Consider the following 25931-nt stretch of genomic DNA (forward strand, 5'->3'; position numbering starts at 1 on the left):
CTGCCATGAACCCACCACCTATAATGTGCCAATCAGCTATTATGACTATCAGGTAAGTCATATGTGTAAAAATGTCATTTTCATAATAAAATAAAATTTTACACATACTTACCTGATAGTCATACAAAACCCACCCTCCTCCCCAATCACGGGCAAGGGTAGCATAAAACATCTGACTGTATTGGTGGGTAGTTCCACTCACTCCCTGTAGGGGGCCAGGGGAAGGGGGTATCACGTGACCTAACTATCGACGCTGCCGCGAATTTTTGAATTTCTGCTGGAGATGTCAGAGACGACAGCTATTATGACTATCAGGTAAGTATGTGTAAAATTTTATTTTATTATGAAAATGACATATTTCAGAAGATGATAAAGTAGAATCACTGTTCTGTTGATTGCGCAGATGTTTACAGAAATGAAGTGGTGTGATAAGTTTAAAATCAATGTCTAGAATGTTTTACACTGCTAGTCTTATGTACTTTTGGCAAATTGCTGAAAAATGAAAATCCTTGAAGAGATACTATCTTAAGTAAGATACAGGTGTCAGGACTCCTTTCCCTAGTCATTCAACATACGTATGCGATAACGTATTTCAGCAACCTAAAGAATTGATATTCCCACAACAGCTTCAGTATTAGTAAAGTACGTACAGATCTTGAAACATTCAGAGAAGGATGTGTCAACAGTAACAGAAGTGATTCATATCCTGTCATGCTCAGAAATGTGCCGTGCGCTGTTTTTTTGTTTGTATTATCCCCCATAGTTGCCTTGATATGTTTTATATACAGAAATTTTAAATATTTATTTATAGAAAATATAAGTTGTTCAAGAATTTGTGGTTTTTATATGCAAGTTTTCTAAGGTTTTGTTTAAAGAAAAAGTGACTACTGTACTTGGTTAGGTGCTGTGGGCGATGCAGAGGCCTTATGGGGTTTTCCGGTAGCAGCTATTCTGCAGTGAAGCGACTTACCCTGTTAGTACAAGTGTATGAACAAATTGTTATGCACAGTTGCTAATTTCTGGTGTTGCTTGGTTTTGTACATTTTGATAGTTTGTGGTTTATTTTTGGGGCTTGCTGTTTGTAGTTTGTGAAAAAAAAGTTAAGTACTGTACATCTATTATCATTTAGTAATGAAGACTAGAACTGCTGTAAATGTTATTTAGGACACAGAGAGTGAAGGGAAGTTTGTTTTCAAAAGCTTGTGTTATCATGGAATCATACAACAGGGAGTGTCATGGTTGGTAAACCAAATTGTTATGGTCATTATTCAGAATATGAAACCTATTTATGTGGAACAAGCCCACAGGGGCCATTGACTTGGAATTCAAGCTTCCAAAGAATATGGTTTTTTTTTTTCTTAGCTTTGAATAGGAGTTGCTGTGCTAAGAAGATAAGTTTCTGATATATACAGTATTTAGGGTGATCCAGAATACTCAGACAGAAGAATTGTCGAAGAGGGTCTTTTCTTTGTTGTTTGATGGTTGTTGACCTCTAGGGAATATTAATTCAAGTTCTCAAGTTCTCGTGATTGATCTTTTAATTTATTGAGGCCACTTTAGTTTTGTATCCTGTATTTGTGTAGCCATGCATTTTTTTCTGTTGGAGAAGTGCCATACAAAACCAAATGAACTTTATTCTTGAAATTCTTTGCTTGAAAGCTTCATGAAAACAGTGAGCATTAGCAAAATGCTTATTGGAATCCACCAGATTCTGGAAGCTGATTGGTGGGAGATATTCATTGCCTTGAGAACTGCTGAATGGTCAAAGTGAGATACTTGGATGGCAGCATCCTGTGTCTCTCCCAATTTGGGAGATAGATGCGACCACGGCTCACTTTTTATCATTGAAGTCTTTGTTTTGTTTCATCAGAAATTCAGATGGAAAACTGATAACTTTGATATTCTTGAGTACTTTTAACATTTTTGTTAATTAGAAATTTACAATGGATGTGTTAACTAGATAACCATGAGGTTGAGTAAAGATATTGCAGTTTATCAGTTGATGTGATTAAAAGTGCTCAGTGTTTGATAGTCTTTGATAACAGCTATTGGACAATATTACAGGCTGTAGCACTGGACAGTATGATGTCCAAGGAGTGTATCCACTGATACAGCAGCTATAACTTACGATTTTAGTGAAAGATAAGAGACTCATAAAATGACAGTGACAGTGATTGATTTCGTAAGTGAAAAGGTAGTAGTGTTTATCTGTGCAAGGTCTGGTTTGATCTTTTGACATGGTTAAATTGTTTTCAAATGCCACAACATTTGGAAAGTGTATTATATTCATTTCAAAAAGTAAAATCAAGAGATATATACATGCAGTGGTACTAAACCAAATATGTTTTTGCGTGAATGCAAAATCCGATTATAAGGCCACGTAGTTAAGTATACCTTAGTTTTACCAGACCACTGAGCTGATTAACAGCTCTCCTAGGGCTGGCCCGAAGGATTAGACTTATTTTACGTGGCTAAGAACCAATTGGTTATTTAGCAATGGGACCTACAGCTTATTGTGGAATCCGAACCACATTATAGCGAGGAATGGCCACGTAGTGGATGCCCAGAATAACGAGAGAATATTCCAGACATATTTCAGGTTTGCAATAATTAATGGTAAATATTTACTGTCAGTGAGTGCTGTAATGGGGTGAAACCCATTCACTGATGTAAGTTGCATGTTGCTCTACTGATTTTTTGTTCCAACCTGTTGTCCCGGAATGGCTGTCATTCATAGCCTGTTGATACAATAACTGCTCATTCTCATTTGTTACAGAAAGATAGCAAGTATCAATAACTCTTGGATCTAATTGCAATGTTCCCTTTCAGACAACTACATCCGTTAATTATTGATGATTTGCATTCCAGTTGAAAGGACAGGTGAAGAGCATGGGTTCTCACTTCTCTCGGACAACCCCATGTACATGATTTGGTTGCTTTGCATTGTGACCAATCATAAAGGGGAAATTCCGGGCAGTTCCCAACAACATACATCATTTGTTTGGCCCCAGATATGATCGAAACCCCCCAGTCCCACATGAAATATCAAATGAAATATAAATCTGCAAAGAAAATGGATTAGGAATTGGCAAGATGAACTATGCAGTACAGTACTGTGCTCTATAATCCAAGCACTATTTGGATAAAGTTTTGTACTATTCATGTCTCCCACAGCACTTTAACACTTGTATACTATTTTATGATTCGGCCTACGTGTGGCAATGTTCTCTCCAAAATTTAATTGAAGGTTTACAATTCATTTAGTTATACAGAGTTCTTAGGAGATGGCTCAACATGACGTTGAATTTGTCTTAATGTGATTTTGAAAGAGATCACAGTATTGTTGGATGTCCTCGCTGTATATGTATACTCAGCCTTGACTGACATCGTAATTGGCCTTGCTTAAGTGTACATGAGTTTTGTGTGTGTGTCCGTGCTAAAGTAATACGGTGATCAGTTTCAGTGCCACTTCTACTAGTACAAAACTGCTGACTCTAAAACCTCTTCTAGTGATTGTTGACAATTTTCTGATTGTATAAAACATAATTTAAATTATTATGGATCTAATTGCATTTTCTGTATGAAAAAATTTGTATGCTAAACAATTAGAAACATAAGGTCTTGTTTACCTCAGTGCTGCTTTACTCCATTCCAACATTTCTTCAGTTCTGTGTTTTCCACCTAACTAGACATGCAAAAATAGGTAAAAGCAAGAACTATGTATTTATTATAATGTGTATCATCAGTTTATAAAAACCAGTTGTCCTGAAATTTTTTATTTTTCCTTTACAGGCTTAGTATGTGATAGATACCAAACTCAGTTTTGGGGCCAAAGTTGTCTTCACAGGTGACTGAGTGATGAGGCCCACACTAAGATAGGAGCCAACTGAAGAGCTGTTAACTACATCTTGATTGTTACAGCAGGGAGACACCAAAGAAAAAAGACAGTATTATGGAGGTTGATGTCAAGTCAAACAAGGTAATGTTTGTTACATCAGTAAACTTGCAACCCCATTCTACCATTAAAGATGGTGGGGGTTTCTTTGTAATTAGAAATGAGAATTATGTTATCTGTAATAAATTCATATAAAGTTTTTGCAAGTTGTCTCACTATGTGTAATTTTCTCTGTTGTATCTTCTGTACTTTCTGTCTGAATTCCTATCTGGTCCATGCCTTCACTGATACCCTCATTTTATCAGACTGTTAATATCTTCATCTGTCTGTTAAACACAAGGTGCAATGTCTGGAAACATTCAGAGACCATGGTAGACATAAACAGTTGTATGTGTTATTTGGCTGGTATCAAGTTATTGTGTTACCCTATGCGATGAGCTCAAAGTTGATTGCACTGCTGATGCTTGTGTGGTACTTTAAATTTTATTACGTAAATTTATTCTGTGAAGAAATAGAGAATATGGAGTCTCTGTTCATTTTTAAACGCCAAGACCAGTCAGGCAGTATTAAACCTCTGTTGAATTTGCAGCAGTCCTGTTTCCAAGAACACCATTTCACTGGAGTGAAATGTCTCAGACTTGAGGATTCCTAAGTTGAACTATTTGTTTGTAGTCCACATTATTACATATGCCACTTGTTGGTTACCAGATCGTCTTGTAGGGAAGTACTGTACTACATCCCGTGTATTTTATGGCTCATTGTACATTGATGTTGTTAAAGGTTCTTTGCAATATCCCCTTGACCGCAGGTAATTTATGTCATGCCTTTTACGTTACATCCCTTCTCATTGGTCTCTTCCTGATTGGTGCTCCCGCTAACTCTACTTTATCTTGCCCCAATTTTTATTTCTCATTTAAGAAAACATTCTTCAGATTAGTCCTATGGGAGTCAAAGAATATAACTCGGTGGTCTTGTTAAACTAATTTGTAATAATTTTAAGAGGTTTCAGTCAGACATGATGGAGCAATAATCATTTGATTTTTCTTTTTGGAGTGTTCAGGTCGTTTAGTTTTAATGTTAGATTTTTTTTTTAATTTCAGATGATGTTGGGAGCATTTTGGATGCTCTCACTGCTTATTCAGCAGAGTCTAAGTGACGTTGTTGTAATATCAGCCATTACAAATAAAACTTACACCACTATCGCAGATTACCCTGCCTCATTTGGTCCACCCCTGCCACTTGCAGGCTTCAAGGTGTGTATTGTGAGTTGTTGGTGTTGTGCTGCATGGTAACATCTCCAGTTAAGTCATTTCAACGTAAAGCATTTTCAGTGTTATGACAATTTTGTTAAAAATTAAATGAAAAGCAAAAATTGACATATCCTTTTATGCATTCTTAATTGGTCAGCTACAAAAGTTAAAACACCATAAAACAAATCAATAAAAATGTCAAATGAAATTTACAATATAAAATCATTTTAAAGCTTAAAAATTAAAAAATGTTATTTACATGACGTTTGGCTACAGTTTGCATTGCACAGTTGTATATATGTAGTGCCAGTGTTCAGACATCAGCCATAAAAACAAATCAATAAAAAAAAGAATGCCAACCCATGTAATTAACAAATGTTAAAATAATATACAGTTTAGTAGTGAAATATACAGTATGTTGACAGTACAGTCATTTAAAAGCTTAAAAATATTAAAAATATTTTCTTCCTTGCATGATGTTCAACTACAGTTTTTGCTGTATGTACTGATTTATGTACAGTCACTCAAAATGTTTTGCAACATGTTCCAGAGTTTTCGTCCACCTAACAGTAATTTATTCTTTTGGTATTTACAAGGAAATGTAATTTTTTTATTCGACTTTGGTTATTAATCATACGGTTAACAATATAAAAAGAATGGTGAGTGAAAAATTCATATTACGAAAAAATGACGAAACATTTTGAAAAATTTCACTTCAGATGATTGGGCAAAAGAGTCAGAGAAGAAACTATATTTCGAATCCAGATAAAAGCTTATTGACTAGTAAAGTAATATTGAATAAACATCAATGAAATTATATATAAATAAAGAAAGAAAGAATTCAACCATTATTGTTGTCAAAAACAAAAAAGAAAAAAAATCTTGTAAAGTCGTATGTTATCGTGTGACTCCACATTCGGGCAGGAAAATTAAACAAAACTGTCTCGTCACTTGCACCGATAAGATGGGCAACAGACTGCCGCACCACAATCATTACCTTGCATAAGACTAGTGTCTCTATTGTAGATATTGCTCGGCAGCTTAGCGTAAATAAAACAACCATGTTTAGAGGAATAAAACAACAGAGTGAATGAGGAAATATGATAAATTCATTGTAAAAAGTGGAGGACGACCCCATTGTTGTTAAGGATCATCATCGGATGATCACTGAAGGAGCTCCACCTAACTCCCCTGACAAGCCGGTGTTGCCATAAAGAGAGAACATTACACTTTCCTTCAAGTTGCTGCTCAAACCATCCGTAACAGGCTACATGAGACCAAAATATTATTTCATCATACTCCTGCCAAGAAACACTTCATATCAGCTAAACACAAAGAATAGAGGCTAGGGTTTGCATTATAATATAATCCAGTGGCCGATGATTTCTGTAAGAATCATCTTTTGCGAAGAGGAGGAGACATTCTCCACTGATGAGCATGGTAGTCTTCTTCACTGCTGGCATTTAGCATTAACTAAATTAATGCTGAACTTCTTGCTAATTTTAATTCTTTAGAAACTTAGATAATAAGAAATACAAAAATAGGCGTTACTGTATATATTCGCTTAACTTCATGAGAGGCATCAAAATGATAGGCCTAAGTAGCAACGAAAGAAATGAGAAATTACACATGATAACGGCATTATATATATATGTGTGTGTGTGTGTGCGCGCTTGCGCGATTAATTCTGTGTATTACAAAAACAGATGTGAAATCTGTTAGTATAGTTCAGTATATTTTATATTAAGTTTCACTAGTTCACAATATACATAGGATTAGTCATTCAAAAATTTGATTAATAATAATGTGCAAGCAAATCTTCACAAAAGTCGTATTTGTTGATGTTAATAAGACTAATAGTTCAACTTATAACAGTCGTAGGCCTATGTCTACAAAGTTCACACATATGAAGGAGATAAAACAACGATAGTGATGGCAGTTGGAGATGAAAATATTAAGATATAAGAACAGCAATGACCTCTGAAGTATTATAGTAACATCCTTTATTAAGTAAAGTATGACAACAGTAAGCAGTATCAGAAAAAGCCCTGTTTAAGGGAAATTGCAGGTAATTTCTAGGACCCACCACTATAGTGTTCAGTTGTTTCACGCGCTTACAACTGAGTTGCCAAATAGAGCCAGATGTCCCTATTATAAGCTGTTGTCCTAAAACTTTTGAAGTATGTTGCAAAACTTTTTTGAGTGATTGTACATAGTTCAAGTGTTCAGTCATCAGCCATAAAAATACAAAACCAGTAGAAAAATAAGAAGTGAAGCAAAAATAAATTATATAAATCTGAAAGTAAAGAAAGTAGTATACCTGCACATTAAAGTGTACACAGAATAAAACCATCAAAAAGCTTTTAAAATATAAGAAAGGTTGATATAGTATGACATTCTAGTTCCAGCATTCAGACACGTGGCGGGCTACAGTATTTACAGTTTTGATTTGCATTGAATTTGTCTTGAATAATTAGTGGTAGTGCTAGTGCTAATAAGTGGAAAATAAGCGTGTATGATAATATCCACAAAAATGGTGAAAACATTGCTGCTGCCATAGCCTTGTTCTCTCACCAGCCCATCGAGCTCACAGATTTCACCCATCAGGTAGCTTGAGTGCTACTTACATACATAGTTGCTAGAGGTTGATTCCTAGGGAATATGATCCTTATCAGGAACAGCCAGACAAGCGCTATAGTGAACATCGTTATTCCACAGGGATGTTTTGGCATTGACACATGAAGCCATTTTTAACCCAAACAAAGGCAAAACAACAGTACTAGTAAAGTACAAATCAAAGAAAGAGAACACTCGAGAACAAAGTATTTGTAGTGTTTAGTAATCTTTTTGGGTTTAATTTCACCAAACTTTGTGTGCTGGGAATGAGTCTCTGGAAGGTCTTAAAGACTTTTAAAAAAGTTATTTTAATATTTCCTTTTTGTGTCTGACTAGATTAATGTTATGTATTTTTCTTTGCATACTGTGCTTTATACTTTTGTGTATAATTGAGTCAATAGTAAGTGTATCTGTTAATTGTTTCTAATTAAGTCTCCTTCTTTTATTATGCGATGTAAAAATCAGACTCGCATGTTGAATTTATGAATTTTACAGAGGTCTCTGTAATTATTTTTTTTTTTTTGTTTCAGGGTTATGCAGCATATGTTGAGCCTCACAATGCTTGCATAGTTCCAACCCACCTCCTTTTATTGCTAACTATACTGGCCTTTGGATAGGCATTGTGAAGAGATATAATTGTACATTTGTGGAGAAAGTACTAAATGCCCAGCATGCAGGCTATGATGCTGTTATTGTTCATAATGTTGGATCGAATATGTTACGAAGTGTCGTTTTTTTGAAAGTCATATGAAATTGCTGTTGGTTTTGACTTAATACAGTATAGTTATATTATTTACTGCTGTTACATAGATAGTCTTATATGTTTCCAGAGCCATGAATGCCAAAGATAGAGGCGATGAGGTGGTCATTCCTTCAGTATTTATTGGTGAAGTCGATGCTATGATGATCATAGAAAAAACTTCCTGTACACAAAGAAGTATGTTATATAACTCAATACCTGTTATGCTTTATTAGCCTAGGGTGCATTTTGTATTTGACAGTGCTAGCCTCCATTGTCAAAGCTTTTAACTTTGAAACATAAATTTTGTAGCTGTTTTCATGACAAAAGAATTACAATCCTGGTTTATACTTTTGTAAAAGTAGATGTGTAGGAATACTAACAGCATCATGGAAGATGACTTTTCTAAATGCTAATTTGAATGATGTCCTTAATTTTATACATTATTCGGTACATTATTGTTGAAGGTAGAATTTTGATTCCTAGATTGCTGTTGTCATTTTAATCCTTGTAACACAAAAAGGCTTTCATACTTGCATATGTATATGTTGTTATTACATCAAAGTTGATATACCTACATTTTAGTTCATTAAAAAGTATAATTTGAAATGGGAGGTAGATTATTGCTGTATTGCTAGGTTGTTACTGATGTTATTTTGACTCCTTTGTAGGTTCATCTTGGACATTACTGGTGACATCCCTTTCAACCTGCAAACTATCTGGTTCCTTTGCCATCACTATAGGGATTTGCTTTATTGTAATGCTCACCTTTATGGTAAGTTGCTCTTCCAGAAAGTCCGTTGCCTAATAGCTGGTTAGTTTCTTCAGTTCCTTACCATTTCAGCAATATGTTTTGATTCGTCCAGGAGTAAAAATAAATACCTCCACTTGATCCATCCACCTTTTACAAGGTAATAGAAGACCTGGGAATGAATGAATCAATGGGAAAAAAAATGCCTATGGGAGCATTTAAGGTTAGTAATAATGTATTTTAGAATCTACACATCATATTGCCAAGTCCAAGATTGAGAGATATTATTCCAGATACAAATAAGTTTTTTAATTGTTTATCAATATTTTCCAATTTAAGTTTCACATTGCCCGTCATAAAGAGATGCTGTATGCCCATTTTCGTGGATGTTGCAGCCAAAGCACCTGTCATTTCTGTTTCAGGCAGCTTTAGTCTAGTGATGAGATTACAAATCCAGGCTTTTTAAATCTTATTTCAGGTGCTCTTGTGTACTAAATGTTTATACAGTGCACTTAGTATTAATTATGGTAGTTATGCTCCTTGATGTGGCATTCAAACATCTTGAAGTATGTGTAGTAAAGAAATAGCAAAATTAATATATGTTTTATCCTGTTTAGATTGTATTTTTTTTGTTGGTATAATCTGATCTACAGTTAGTATTACTTTGCAAGGTGAACCTGTAGGTCAAACAAGTAATATTTTAGAGTAGTGATGCTGTAGGCCAAACAAATATGTGTACAAATAGTGACTTTACTTTTAGCTCTCACTGTCCAGTCGAAATTGGATGTTATACTTTGATCAGCTAATGTTAGATAAGTAGCAGGTTGAACCAAAGTGGAACCATAGAATAATTCTCAGTTGAATTTATTAATTCAGAAATTTAGCTGGCCCGTTTGAGTTCTGAATAAAACCTGATTTATATTGAGACTGTATAGCTGAAGGTGTTGTAATTTAGGAATAATGTATAGCTAATTGTGTGTCTAAATTTATAAATATGGTGTAACTAATGGTTTCTTGAATTAGAGGTAGCTGTAAGTTTTGTAAAGTGTTATCTAGTCAGATCATACAAGCTTAGAACTGGTCAGAAAATTGTCAAAGAAACCTGTAACCAAGTATTCAAGGGATTTACAATGTTTTAAAATTGTTTGTAAAATTATCCTTTAAACGGTTTTGATGGCCTGATGTATTATGTAAGGAAGTAATGGCTCTTCATCTAATGCATAAAAATTCATATTTTTGAATTTCATCAGAGAGAACTTTACAAGTTTATTGGTAGAGAGACAAGCCTAAGGAAATATAGGGACAGTAACATCTACTAAAAAATATATAAACCCTGGTTTTGTTCCACACTTAAATTTTACTGCACAGGTTTTCAAAGTTTCCTTTTGTGACATTAATGAATTTTTTTACAAATGAAAACTTGATAACTAATCTGTCTCCACAAGTTCTCATCATTTTTATTTAATTGGTGTTTGAATCATTCGTGTTCAAGTGAACGTTTCACAAGGAAAATGGGCTTTTCTTTTTCATGCTTGAAGGATTTCTCTTTGGTGATTTGTCCATCAAGTGGATCAAACGTGGATTGGACTCCTTACATCATTGGATATATGGCTATTATGTTGGGATTGTTGTTGGGCATTCTGTACAACAATGGTATGAATTTTTTTTCATTGTGTGTATCAGTACCTTTGCTAATAATGGAGCATTGCTCATTTATGTGATACACAGTTTTGTTGCTTAAGTAGAAGAGTTACATTTAAATTAAATACTAAAAATGTAAAGTTGTATTTTTCAAATCAGTTCAAGTTTGCAAGATACTAGAGTTGCATTTAATTTTGCTTTGCAGCTTATTGATACCTGCAACTCCATTAGTCTTATTATTAATAGTGATAATTATTTATTTTAGATTACAGTACTTGTACAAATCATATTCTTCTGCATTTGAAGGTAACATATGCTGTTTATAATACAGGTATACAGCATTTGAAATTATGTACTGCTATGGGTTTAAACGGATATTTATACCTACAGTTTCCAATAACACTACTGTTATGTAACTTGTGCTTTGGGTAACACAACTGTATGCAGAACCTTTGTAATATTGCAAAGCGCTGTACTTCCTTCTTTACTGGTATTGCAGTTTATCTGAGCTGTTGCAAATATAAACAAAAAGTTAGAAGTTGGTAGAATGCTATATGATTCAGTCTTTTTGTTATTACTGTTCAGATATTCATTTTGTATTAGTATAAGAAATCATGCAGTACTGTAGTTTGATTTTATACAGGTGAACAGTTCATAGAATGTGTTACTTTACTTCTTAGTTTTGGCAGTCTGATATATTTTTTGGTATCAGTGCTTTACCTTAAGACTTAGCTTGTAGGTTTTTGTGGTTTGAAGTAATATGAATTGGTATTATTAATGAAATATTTCATTAAGAGATGGTCTGTTATTTTTACATTTATGGTACTGGATGCTTTTATTTGTATTTGTTTAACTGGTTAAACTATTGGTATATTGCATTACCATACTTCCTTTTTTCCAACCAGGAGTAGATTTTGTCTATAATTATTTTCTAATAGGATGATACTAGTGATGATGTCGTTTAACCAGACAAGCAAATTGCGTTTCTAAATTCATAGGTCTGATCCAGAAGGATTTGATCTTTTGCACAAAAATTGACATGAAATTTGAAAAAAATCTCATAGCTTGGTAGGAAGAGATCAGAGGATGTTGGGAAAATATAAAAAAAAAGGTAGATAACAAAGATAGGACTCATTTAAAACTGGACAGATAGTTTGGTGTTGATCCCTTTCCCAATAGTACTATTCCTTTGTCCACATTAACATCAAATTGTCAATCATTCTTTTGTACACACACTAATTTGGTAACACTGAATGTACCACACATTTTTGTATTTGTCCAAATGAATTGATCTGTTAACATCTGGGAAAGTCTGGCCTTAAGTCCTCAGCAGTATGTAAGTAGGCAGGGGTACAAAGGACCTTAGTGGAAAATAGTGATAAAAGAAGCTCAGTGAAAGTGAACAAAATGTGTGAAATAATGGTGACAGTGAATGTGAACAAAAATTGGAAGTAAAGCAAACACAGTGAAAGTGAACTGAAAGTTGGAACAATGTTAGGGAAAAAAGGTATGTGGTGGAGATGCCAGCTGGAAGAAACTTATGCTTTTGTTTTGAGCTTGAGGAAAGATATAGAAGAGCAGACACAAAAACAGTTGATAGTGACATAGGAGAAAGTAAATTCTAGTTGAATAGGAGAAATACAGGACGTATATGCAGACGATCTGATAAAGTGAAATGGCAGATCTGAAAGAAGTGAAACAAAAAATGGGAGGTTAATAAATCGTAGGAAAAGACAGTAATGCATGTGTTCCCAGCAAGGTATGCTCACCGAGACTGGGAGACCAGGAGAAAAAAACAATGATTTATGGGAAAAGTTATCAAATGCCTTGGTCACAAGATATGTACTTTGTTGAACCTTTAGAATTATTGGTGTTCCAATTTTAGTTAATCATGAAAATACAACACTTTTTCTGCTACTGCTATTCTTCTCCCATTGTTGGTGGTTTGTTAAAGGAGTAAACACAGTTTCCTCAGAAAACAGTAGAAACTCAGAGCTGATGCTTACCTCCTTGTGCAGAAAATGTTTTTAAAGTCAGGACAGCTTGAGCTGCTGCTTGGTATTCATGATTTAGTGCTTTTTGCAAATTGATCACTAAATGGCAGCATTGAGTGATCCATGGGGCATGAGTTTTGCAGGTTGTGTCATTGCATTATAAGAACTGCTTGGAAAACAGGAAAATCAGGGGCACACTCAATGGCATGTCCATTCAGTTCATTTACAACAAACCTAGGCATTCTCCCCTTATCGCCTATTAGTTCCTTCAATGAATATGGTAGTGCTATTTATCTTAAACTTGTATTGAAGGATGTCAAAGTGTATATGCATTGCATATGTACATCAAGGAGAAAATTAGGTTGATAAGTCTGTATTCCTCTCTACCTTGTAAAAGTATATTTTAGACAATAACAAGGTGATTTGTTTCTTTTGTAAGAATGCATGTACATGGAATGCTTTCACTTTCAGATTGTAAAGTGTGTGCGAGATTACCGCGTTCTCGGCGTCATCGCCTCTCTTCCAGAGCCTTAAAAAGCTTCCAGTTCACAAGTTCAAGAAGGAGACCCTTATGAATGCTGTGCTGTCTGCTTAGAAGATTATGTAGATAATGATAAACTTAGGATATTACCTTGTTCACATGGTAAGCTGTGTCTAATATTGATTAACACACACAGTTGCACTAAAAAAAAAAACACCATCTCATCTCAATGTAGAGATAGGGTTGTCATGTAATTTTCCTTTATTTTCTCTTGATTTGTGGTTTTGAAAGTCTGCGAGAGTTAATTTATGTTATGTATTGAAATTCAGTCTAAAATGTGGTATTTTAAATTATTTTGTGACCCATAGTGTTTCTCACAGAAATCAGGAATGAAAATTGCTGATAACCTTAGAAAACTCAATCCTCTTCAGCCCATTCAGTAAAGTAACAATTATGATAATTGTTTAAAAAGAAAAAAATTTACAACACATTTTTATGGTACTTCTTTTTAGTGTGTTTTATAATAACAGTAAAACCATAAAACTCCTTTTAAGGACTACAGATGGAGAAAGGAGGAGAGATCAATTGTTTTTTTTACATGTGATTTCATTTCACAGTTAATTACAATTAAACTTATATCAATTTTAGATAAGCCAAAAACATCCTTTTCAAGACAGTACAAAATAGAGAAAGGAGAGAGATTAAATTTTTTGTGCATGTGCTTTCATTTCACAATTAATTGCAGTTAACATATCAGTTGCTTTAGTACAGTTAAAAGCAGAAAGGATGAAAGGTTTTTACAAAAGAAAATGGAAAGGCATAGAAAATCCTTTTGCAGAGGATACTATAGAGTTTTAATCAATTTTTACACTTTCAGTTTTGGTGAAAGCAAACTCTTATTATAAGTATCAGTAAATTACAATACAGTATTATGGTAATTTGCCCTATGCACATACTAAGATTTTCATCTCAGCTGTATGTCTCATTACCTGTCTTTATCTGTTGACAACTTTGATAGCCAAGTCTAATCTCATATTGTTCCTCCTAAAGCATATCACTGCAAATGCATTGATCCATGGTTAAAAGAATCGCTGGTGTGCCCTGTTTGCAAGCGGAAAGTAATCACGGGGATGAACGACCCTCAGACTTAGACACAGATTCTGAAGATGAAAATAGTCCCCCCTCATTAATTCAGATGGTGGAACTCAGGGTGGCACATTCACTGAACAGCGGGTGAGTTTTCTTTACCTGTATCTTTTACATAACAGGTTTATAAATTGTTTTGAATTAAGTTTGTCAAAGCAAGCATGAAAAAACCAAGTTTCAGTGACAGTATGAAAAGTCAAGAGTCGAAATATTACTTTTTGCCAAATGATTGCATTATATTACTTTAGTTGATCATGCATCCTTCCTATATGCAAACACCTTATTTTACTTGGACTGTATTGCCTGCAAAGAGGTGTGATGTTGGCTGAGAATAGTTAAAAATTGAAGTTAGTTTTCTTTGTAGTAATTAGCAAGTGACCAACGTAAGATATAGGTGGATCAGAATCTCACTGTGATAATTATGTTCCAAGCTGTACTCATTGGTTATTGATTTGCATAGGTGTACCTTGAACTTTATGTATTGTACACTGAAAGTTTCAGCAGCACATGAGGCGGCTGAACTACTAGAGAAGGATATTATTGTTAGGAAAGATCTGAATTTTTCTAACATTAACAATATCATAAATCATTCTTGTTTCTAACATGTGTTTCACACCAGCATGACATTCAACTAATATTCTTGAATTTAGGAATTTTTCTTTATCTTTGATTCTGAGAAATCTTACTTGGCCTTGTAACACATGAAATTGCACAACTTTTCATCAGATCACCTGTATGAAATGTGTCATAGGAGATCAGCTAGTGATATATTCTGTCTTAAATTATATCTGATCATCCTCTGTCAGGCATTTGGGGATCTTTTGTAGTCACTCTGGTCACATTAGGATTTTGACTTCTTGAGCTTTAGGCATAGTCTTCATCAATACCTAATTATGGCTTTACTCTTACTCCAAAAGTGTATATACTGTACCCCTTGCCTGACTGTAATTTGTGTTCCTCAGTGGTCTCTTTGTCTCCCCTACCCATTTTAATTGTTTCATGTGACCACAAAAACCTCTTGTTATCCTACCCAGTTATATCCAGATGATTCAGATATGCCTGACTAATATTTCTTTCCTTCTGGATCTCTGCGTAAGTTTACTGTAATGTATTTTCACAATAAAAAGCAGACCCTTAGTGTAATACCATTTCATACCATACAGTGTGCAAAGGATTTTTAGTTGCCTTTAGGCAGTTTTCTGTTTTGTTTTTTTTCTTACAAATTTTCACTGAAAAATAGAAGCAAATGTTTGCAGCCACAGTTCATAAAAGGGCTGTTATTCATTTTAATGCCATTGGGATCAGCGTGCAACTTATTCTACACACTGTCAATTGAAATGTAGTATGAATTTACTTGGTATGTCTGTCCTCCACTGGGTCTTTTCCAAATTCCAGTAATAGTATTGAAAAAATTGATAATGGAGACCAGTACTGCCACTCAGGGCTTTATTTTAAAAAAATCTCAGAAATGGCTATTGGTGGTTGAACCGTCAAGTAAATTATTTTTTTTTAAGTACTGAACTTGCAAAGTATTGTAAGTTCATTGTTGTTATTTTCACCATTGCTTGGTGTTAAGCTTTCCAAAGTTAAAATTGTTCTTTCAGGTAGAAAGGAGAGCCCTTTTAACTTTGTTTTAGGTCATTTGAATATAGCATTGGAATGAGGAGCACCAACAACAACACTTACTTTATTTCCAGGAAAACCCCTTTCAAGAAGCTCAGCGTTTAGCAGAGAAAGACGTAGGAATAGAAGACCATCTCATGTTGAATGTGGCCCAGAGGTTATCAGCGTTTAGCTGATTCAACAGATGACGATGATGGTGATGATGAAGGAGGAAGAGGAGGACAGTGACTCCGAAGACAAATCGTATCAAGGTACAGATGCGATTAAATATTAACTTACCTTTATTCCAGACCTTCAGTAGTTAAAGCTTGCAATGTTAGTAAAAATATGAAATTATTGAACGTTTTATTAGTTCTTAGTGTATTTTGATATCAAACAAGAGGCTCTAAGTAATTACAGTTATCAAATTCATAGCTTTTAGTTATTTGTCATTACCATCAGTCCATAATTATGTATTTTATTTTGTTTTTCTGTAATTTCAAGTTTAGCTTACAGGTTAAACTTTTATACCATAATTATGGCCTGAGCTAGCCTAATTAAAAGTAGACAACATTTATGCTGTGAGACATCAGCTGTAAAATAGCAAATGTGTAATTCTCAAAAAATACAACTTGCATTTTTAAATAGAGTACATAGCCTAGGTCATTTCATGCTCTTTCAGTAATGTATGTACTGTAGGAAGATCAAGAACATTATCAAGAAATGATGTAGTACTTTATTTTTTCTATGAGCTAATGTTTATTGTGTCAAATACAGCAGCTGGCAGGCCCAGAGAGGAGGGCACCAGGCCAGAGGCTGCTGAAAGTGCCAATGAGGAAGAGGAGGGGTCAAACTCCTCAAACAAACCTCCAACTCCGACGACAGTCAGTGTCTTGGTTCATGACGCTGCAAGAGCAGCAAGAAGATCAACAGGTAAGATGCTAATTAGACTGGAGTGAATGGTTTTGTGAAGTGTATGTAATTTAATGATTTTTTTATGTCTTGTTGGCTCAGGCTGAACAGCTTGGATTACTGTAATATATGATTGATGTTACAGTTTAAGTCAACAGATGTGGGGCTTATTATATGTTTGTACCAATTGGTAACAGTACATCAGACAAGTGCAATACAAGTAAGGATTGTTATGATCATGGGTAAGCATATAATAAGGTAACTTATCAAAGTCAGAGTTAGTTCCATACCACTGAATGGCAATGAGGACCATGGCTTAGGGTGGCCAGCTCATTTTCTTAGGCTTTGGCTTAGCACCAGTACTTGTTTCCTGCTGAGTCAACGGCAAGTGGGAATCAAACTGCAGATGTGCTGCGATTGCCTGCTTGGTGTCCTACCACTGAGCCATCTTTAGTTTTCATCCATTACATTTAATATTCAGTTGAAACTTGTTAAAAGATATGCTGATAATATAGATTAGTTGTTATACAGATAATATAGATTACTGAAATAGTAGACAAGGTCAATTGGTCAGCCTTATGAGAGTGAAGTATTTTAACCTTGTGTTCTAATTATAAGTAAACTGCTTAATAATAAAAAACCCATGAAAGCCAGGAAAGTCATGGAGGACTTTTTCCAGGTAGGAATTCGGGCAGAAAATGAATGAGAAAATTAGAGAACTCATCACGTTCAATTCTGCAAAAGAAAACCTAACACAAAAACTGTAATGATTATAATGTATAGTTTAACTAGTGAGCCACATTTTAAAAAATTCTTATGTCTTGCTTGAAGGATTTTCTTTTTGTGAATAAGAGGAGCATATAAAAGTTAAAGAAGTTGGACTGTTAAGTGGGAAGAAGCCAAAGGAAATAAACAAAGTAAGTGAGTATCAATGCATATGAGAAGCAAAGGGCCACCATAAAAGAACCCATAGTACTGTCTACAGCATGTTGCTTGAGCCCGGCTGTAGGTGGCACCCTGAGTAGGATATTTATTAGCTGCATGAAGAAAATTAAAGAATAAATGGACAAATTTGTTTGATAAATTTGTAATGTCTGTGCATTTTCGTTACATTTATGTTAGTATCAAGAAGGAAAACAGTGTACCTAGTATACATTTAAAATGGTATCATTATGACTGTGATAAAGAATATTCAGGATTAGGTTACTTTATCTTAAGGCACTCGTAAAGGAAAATGATTAATAGTAGAAAATGGAGTGATAGTAGAGAACATTGATCATGTGGAAGAAATCTAATGACCCAGTCCCTTAATTGCTAATTTCATGATGAAGTTGATGCTACATTGGCATTTATCTAGTAAACGTGATTCGCAAGTCCCCCGCCATGAGAGCTTGGTGGAAAGACACAAACCATCATGCATTTACCATATGTGTGACACTAGGACTGATCATTTGGCAGCTGATTGATCAAAAGCAAAGTGAAGGGAGATGGTGGTAGTTGGCTAGTGTCAAACTACTGTACAGTCAACCCCGCTTTATACGCGGATTTTTTATGGAACGAACTCCAAATTATTTGTGGAAAATTTGCCTATTCACAGATTGTTTTGTAGAGTACATCTAAAATATTTGATTAACAGTTGTAGGAATGTTCACACATAACTGTAAGCTATATATTTTTAAAGGTAATGTTGTAAAGATGACTTTGAAATTATATTAAAGTGCTTTAGGATGATAGTTTAAGGTATAGTTGATGTTTGAACTTAAAATGGTCAGTTAACACATTTTGAGAGGTGGAGGGGGAACTTTTGAGAAAGTATTTACTTTGTCAAAGAAAATGGTTAACTTTTGGCTTTATTTCTAATACATATTTAACATATTCTCCATTAATATAATTCTCTGTAGAGGGGATAGTGTCGTCAGTGCACTGTAGGCATTACTTTATGTTCCATGCATCATCCCATTGACCCTAGCTGCAGCCCTCATACATTCCTGTTGCTGTACTCCATTCATACCTTGTTTTTCAATCTTACTTTCCACTGTCTCTTAATGTTTTGCAGTATAACTGCAGGGTTTTCCTCTTGTTACACCGTTAAAACTTTTTTCTCAATATCCCCTCTCAGTGGTGAATGACCTCAGTAGATCCATGCATCTGGCCTTTGGCCTGAATTTTATAATCCATTCCATTCAATTGAAGTGTAAATTGGTGTTGTAACACTTGATAAAGTTAAAGCTGGCCTAGATAAAGTTAAAGCTGGGCTGAATAGGCCTGTATTGGGTAAAAAAAAACTTGAAATATGAAGTCAGTAAATGAAATAAGGTTTCCCTAAAATTCATCCACGTTAACAAAGTTTGTTATTTGTTGCTGCCAGTGAATTACACCAGAAACATGAGTAGGCACTCTTGACCAGCTAGACAGTCTCAAAATTGGTTAGTTTAAAGATTCCAATCTGGTTCTACGGCAAGGAATAGCTGACTATGACCTTATCATTTATAGCCAGAGTATTTAGCCCAAGTATTACTATCAAATCTCCCATATACAAATGGTCTCCAATCCTGCAACATTGACACTGCTGAGCTGGCTTCACTTGGCTTTTGTTGTGAAATTAAAGAGTGTGATTGCTGAGCGACAAAGGAGGTAGCGAGACCCACTTTGCATAGGTCACGTAGCACATGCTAAATTTTTGCTAAATTTTCATTCATGTTTGCTGTTTAGCTTGAACTGTTTAGTGCTGCTGTTGTGAAATAATGAGTTTGTGTATTAATCTGAAACTATATCATATATATAGTTTCTGTAACTTATAATTAGACAAATCTTTCTATTGAATTCCTGCCCTAGAACTGAATCCTAGCTTCATTGGGATGAAATAATGTACAGTATATACACTTTTAATAGTGATCTTAAAAATATGGAGTTTCATATGTCGTCAGGTTCTAACACTTTTTAAAATCTTGTTTCCAGACAGTTCTAGTTTATGTAGCCAGAACAGTTCTTCATATCAAGGCAGTCCTCCAGGTCCTGTACAGATTGCTGTAGATGTTATCAACTCCCCACCACCATCATCCACTCAACCTTCAACTCAGAATAATGAAAATGCTGAATCTGATCAGAGATTATGTTGTGTGAAGAGTGTTCTTAATGTGTTCTATTTTATAATTAGGTTTTATTAATATGATTTATTATTTTTATCATTACTGGTAATACAGTTAAACCAAAAATTCTAGATATCTTTTTCATTAACTATAGAGTTTAAACTGAAATTCAAAATTTCATTAACTTATAAAAAATACTTTATTTCACACCTTGTTTGGTAAACATTATAAACTGTATATATATTATATATGTAATCAAGATGTTGAATATTATGAATTGTGTATATTACATAATGCAATCAAGAGAAGTTGATAAATTTTTGGTTGTGACTTGATCACTCAGAATATTTTTCCCAAGTAAAAGTGGAGTAAAATGTAAGTATATTCAAAAGACAGATATTCTTGTATTTCATTGCATACAACTTGTAATTTTAGTTAGTCACAACTACAATGGGTTATACAGTGAAGTCTTTATTCTTTGTCTTTCCAGTCTCATTAACAACCCTAGCCATTGTCCATTACATATAATCTCATTCTGTTAATAAAAGTTTAACTTTTATAGTCCATGGATGAATTTAACCTCATTTTGTGTAGAGCAAAGCTCATCATTTTATTTTGAACATAGACTAGTTGCATAATTATAAAATGTAATCTGCTTCATTTTGAACCTAAGTTAGTCTTTCATGAGAGGCTTTGTATAGAGGTGAGCCACTTGTCATTCTAGTTTTAAGCCAAGAAAATAAAGTGTTATAGATATGAGCAGAATTTATCTTGAACCTCTCATTTAGTAAGTGCTAATTTTCAGTGATGGAGGCTGAGCTCTTTAGGAGAAAATCAAGTCCGTTGGTAAAGTTGGAAAGTATGTATGGAATCAGGATTGACCGGCAGCAAACTGAAGGTGAGACTTTTCATATTTTATCAAATTTTTCTTTTCAGAGGTAAAATTTATTAGATTTTATAACATTAATCAAATTTCAGGTAAATTTTCCTGCTTTGATCTATTCCCTTTTGATGCATTATGGTGGTAAAGAAGTTTTGACAAGTGTCAATTTGTTTTTCAAATTTATTAATATAAGTCATGACTTTTATCATCCACCATAATTTGGAAATCTTGACTGTAAACGATGGGAATTGCTTTGTCTTGTTGTCTTGTCTTAGTGGTAATGCAGTACAAGGTACAAATCTGATTTAGAAAATTTAATTTACTTTTGAGAGTGTCTTTAGTCTCAATAAAACCCTTATTTATCAGAGATGAAAAAATACTCTAAGCGGAAAGTGAAGTACTGTAGTAGGAAAGTGTCACAGTCAACTTAACAACACTAATATTTTGTCTTGTGGCTTTATTTTATAGCTCAGTGAATTTTCTGCATCTTACTTTCTTGTAATTTCCTTATCAACACTGCAGAAAAACTTTTAAGATATACTAGTAAATGTGAATACAATCACAAATCTAGAAGCCCCTCAAATGGCAAAAATGACATGTACCTTCTGAACATATGAAAATGTCTTCCATAGTCTTATACATATTTAATGTAGACAATTCTGGCTCAAATAGAGTAAAAACATAATAGAAAAGTAAAATATGTGAAATTTTCTGGCACACTATGTGCTCTTTGGATCTGGTGTACTGGGCTAATATCATGTAATTCCTGATTTAAATTATGCTCTTTTCAACCCAAGCATAAATGGACAACACATGATTTTGGGAATATAACTTTTAAAATAATCTCTGTGCTCTGAATCATAATGAAAAAGTTTGGATATGTCAGAATTTCAAATGATGTCCAGTATATAAATTGTATTTTTCATATAGTTGAATCTTGCTCTAATAGTAAGAAAGTAAAACTAATACTGACTTCTTAAGTCCCTTCAAGGCATTAGTTCCTAGTGTCTGTTATGCAGACAATTTTAGACAGCATTAAAGGTTTCTTGCAGTTCCCTGTTAGCCTGTGGCTGTATTTCCCTCCCTGCCTTTTAATGTATTCTTCATCCATTCCCATTTGTCTTCTGACCAAGCTGTCTTGACTTTAATGTTTGTCTATCTCCAATTCCCACTCATTCAAGAACAATCCTTCAATCCTGAGTCTAGAAATGGTTTAATTATTCTTATGGTGGTACAACAGTAAGAATGGGGAAAAATATAACAGAACACTATACACAACTGTGTTTCAAGCTATCTTTACTATGAGGTCTATATAAAATTAAAAGGACCTGATATGTGAGAAATACTAATTCTATAAGTAAATGGTTCATCTATATCATGAGAAAACTCATACAGGTCAGAATTGCAAAAATTTATCCCGTAAATCCAAGCACTTACTGCCATTAACAGCTCTAAAATAAATAAGGATGATTCTAGTGGTCAGTCTTTTTTTTTTTTTTCTTTTTTAACTTATTACAGTGAATGAGAAATTTCTGGCGCACATTGGGTTTAACGTGGCAGTTCAAGTTATGTCTGTATTCAAGTATTGAGAGAACCTTTCATAAAGCTGAAAGCCATATGATTTGTCCTTTCTGAATTGCCTATGGGGATTTGGTAATTTTTTTCACTTCCTTTTCTAATGGAATTTTAAATTCTTTGTTAAAATATTTGCTCTGAAGTGTACAAGAAGAAATAGGGTCATACTATTTTCAGATACAGTATTTTATCCAGAATAGACAGGTTTTCCAGGTCAACTGCTTGTAGTTTGGCTTATTATTCACTTGTTTTCATTGCACATGCATTGCAAGTTTTCTTGTAGTTTTAAAGTTTTTACATGTCATAAAATCTCATACACGGAACATTAGTCATTTGTAAAGATTAAAGACTTCACTGTGTGATATACATTATGCATATGTAGTTTGCAGTACTAGAGTGTGTGTGTATACTGTATTTATAATTTTGTAAAATGATTATTACTGAAAATTAAGAGAAAAAGCCATGGTCTACATGTGAATTGAAAAATGGCTGTATTTTTAATCAATTTTGTCATTGTTTTTAGTATACTTGAATAAACATAATTATCTTATATCCTTTATTTTTTGCTGATCTGTTCATTCTAAATATGTACAGATATGTATGTATATACAGACACACCACACTGTAAACAGTATGTTCACTATTAATAGTTAAGGTGACTTGCACAGTATGTGAGGTTAAATTTAACTTGTAAATAATTTTTGTTCATTGAGGTGGAGAAAATTTAATTTCTTACATTTTTGTAAGTACTGTAGTAAAGGAATTATAGCTGTTTTGGGTGCTCCTTAGTAATTTAGTTAATTGTTACAATGAATCATTCATTAGTATTATTAAATACAGCAGTTTAACCAGACCACTGAACTAATTTAGTTAGCTTCTTAAAGCTCCTTAAAACTTTGAATCATTCAAAAAATAAAAATTATTTTGTGATTGTTAAAGAAAGAAAATGGTTAAGTTGTTAGAAGGAATCATTGTGAATTAATTGTTTATATGAAAACCTATATTGTGGTCTGACACAGGGTTGCCAGTGTTCAGTTATGTACACCTAACACAGGGAGGTTAATATTGCAAGTTTTGCTAACATTTTTAAGAAATGTTAAAATCTGGTAAACTCAGGAAGAATGCAAACATTTGATGTTTGATTTTCAGTTTATTAACAAAGGTGGTTTTGTAGTGCTGAATGTTGATAACAGAACTCTGAATCTAACTTTGCTTACTTTTGTTGGTTGTGTGATTAATAATTTTTTCAGCAATATTGTTTTGGTTACAAAACAACTTTAATAGATTTTGTTGATTTCTTTATGCTAAATGCAATTAAGAAAAAAACAATGTATTGCCCACTTCACATAAAAAATTTTCTCATGGTTAGATATTACTTTCAAGTGTGTACTTGATTGCTTCACTTACTGAACCCATTCTGCTGTATCTAGTTCACTTACTATTTAGGCTTTTTAGGTACTGTATTCATAGTTTACATTTTAATATGCTTTTTTTCATCCTTTCTCCTTGCAGTAATCAATGTGTATATAATTCTCATGTCATTTATATCCATCTGTAGTATTTTTAAAAGTGGAAGCAGTAGCCACAACAGCTTATGTGCATTTTGCTGCACTTGATCTCCACTACCATTTGTATTACGACTATCTGCAAAATAATTATGGCTCTGATTTGCAGTATTTTGTTTTCATACTGCAAAGTTCTGGTCTTATTGTTGCCTATACCTTTAATTATCGAGCCACTGGGATGATAAATCAAGAGCCCCCAGAAAGTTGCATCACTGCACTGGCACAGAAAAAAATTTACAGAGTGCAAGTGCAGCTTGTATCTCATAGTTTTTGCCTACAAGTATTTACAATATTCTTTGACCCTCAGAAATTAAGTAGGCATTCAGGACCCTTTTATTTTCAAAGAACATAAATTGAAATGTTAGCTCAGAAAGAAATGGCTTGATTTTATTCGGTGAAAACTTGGATAGAGAATGTGTTTTATCAAGTTCGAGGTATTATAATAACCAATGGCGTAACAAAAAGCCTCTTGTATTATTCTTTTAGCAAATTTTTCCATCTGAATATATTCCTCACCCTTGATTTGATTAGTCCAAAGTTTCATTTATGATTTTTAGTTTGTGTACAATATATGATGTTACATTTACTGTGTTCTAAGACCTCAAGTGAAGCTTAAGCTGACATCTGTTGTAATTATTTTTTTATTAACCAGATTTTAGGTTTTACAGACATACTTGGGAAAAAGGAAAAGCTTTGAGTGAAATGAACATGTATCAGCTAATTTTTAACTAGATTATTTTCAGAAACAGTTTGTAGATAGCTTATTAAGGTGTTGGTGGACCACCCAACACATCACTATAGATATGGTTGGTTGTTTGAAATATCAGTTTTTGCTGGCTGGTTGCATTGGCCTCATTCCCTTGTGAAGTCTTGACCACTTTGTCATTTATCAATTTTCCCTGTTTTCTACTTGTTTCACATAGACCATCATGTTGGAAGTGGGCTAGTCTAGTTAGTGGCCATTTGAGCAATGCATTTACTAGTATGGTTCTGAAATGACAAGGTTTTATTTTTATTTAAATTAAGATTTTTATGTTATTCTACAATTTCATCAGTATCATCCAGTCTGTGACTACATGAATCTGCTGACCCTACATATATCTCACACATTTAAATTTTCTCTGTTTGTTTTGTAATAATCTGGATAGGAGATTTAATATCTTTAATGAGAATAAGTTGCTGTTTGATAGAGATTTAATATCTTTAATGAGATTATAAGTTGCATGAGCAAAGTACCTCACGGAATCCTAACTGTTCATGGGTATCAGTTATAATGTGAGAGATATTTCTTAGTTTTCAGCTCAATTATAACATGTGCTATTTAAACAACACAGGATTGTACTTTAGTGATTCATCAGGAGGTTCATTTTATGCTTGGAGAAACAGGTCGGATTTACATAATTTTCTATCCATGAAAGCATCATTAGAATGATAACAATACTTTACATCCCTTGTTTCTCAGTTTGTGTTATTTCCTTTGGTTAATTGATTTTATACCACATTAAGAACAGTTTTAATTACCTTTCAGCTGTTGGATCTTATCCAGCTATAGCCTAAAGTTTCTTTACGTACATGGGACAGTGTGTTCAATATAGATTTCTCATTCGAAATTTTTTTTTTTACTTATGTAAAAAGATTGTTTTACACGATGTATGAAGACTGTAATAAGTTAATAAACTGAAGATCCTAGCACAGTAATTAAAATTTAATAAGTTCATTAAAATACATTATCAACAACAGACATTGCAAACTTGTAGGGTTTCAAATATTTTGATATCTGAAAAAGGAATGG

At 33.7% G+C, this 25931-nt stretch overlaps 1 pseudogene; it reads left to right on the plus strand.

The window, feature by feature from the left end:
* The first annotated feature begins 2050 nt into the window (after window positions 1-2050).
* Window positions 2051-20149, plus strand: LOC136842124 (E3 ubiquitin-protein ligase RNF13-like; annotated as a pseudogene).
* Window positions 20150-25931: the final 5782 nt, after the last annotated feature.

The sequence above is a fragment of the Macrobrachium rosenbergii genome, chromosome 9 (assembly GCF_040412425.1).
Source record: "Macrobrachium rosenbergii isolate ZJJX-2024 chromosome 9, ASM4041242v1, whole genome shotgun sequence".
Lineage (NCBI taxonomy): Eukaryota > Metazoa > Arthropoda > Malacostraca > Decapoda > Palaemonidae > Macrobrachium > Macrobrachium rosenbergii.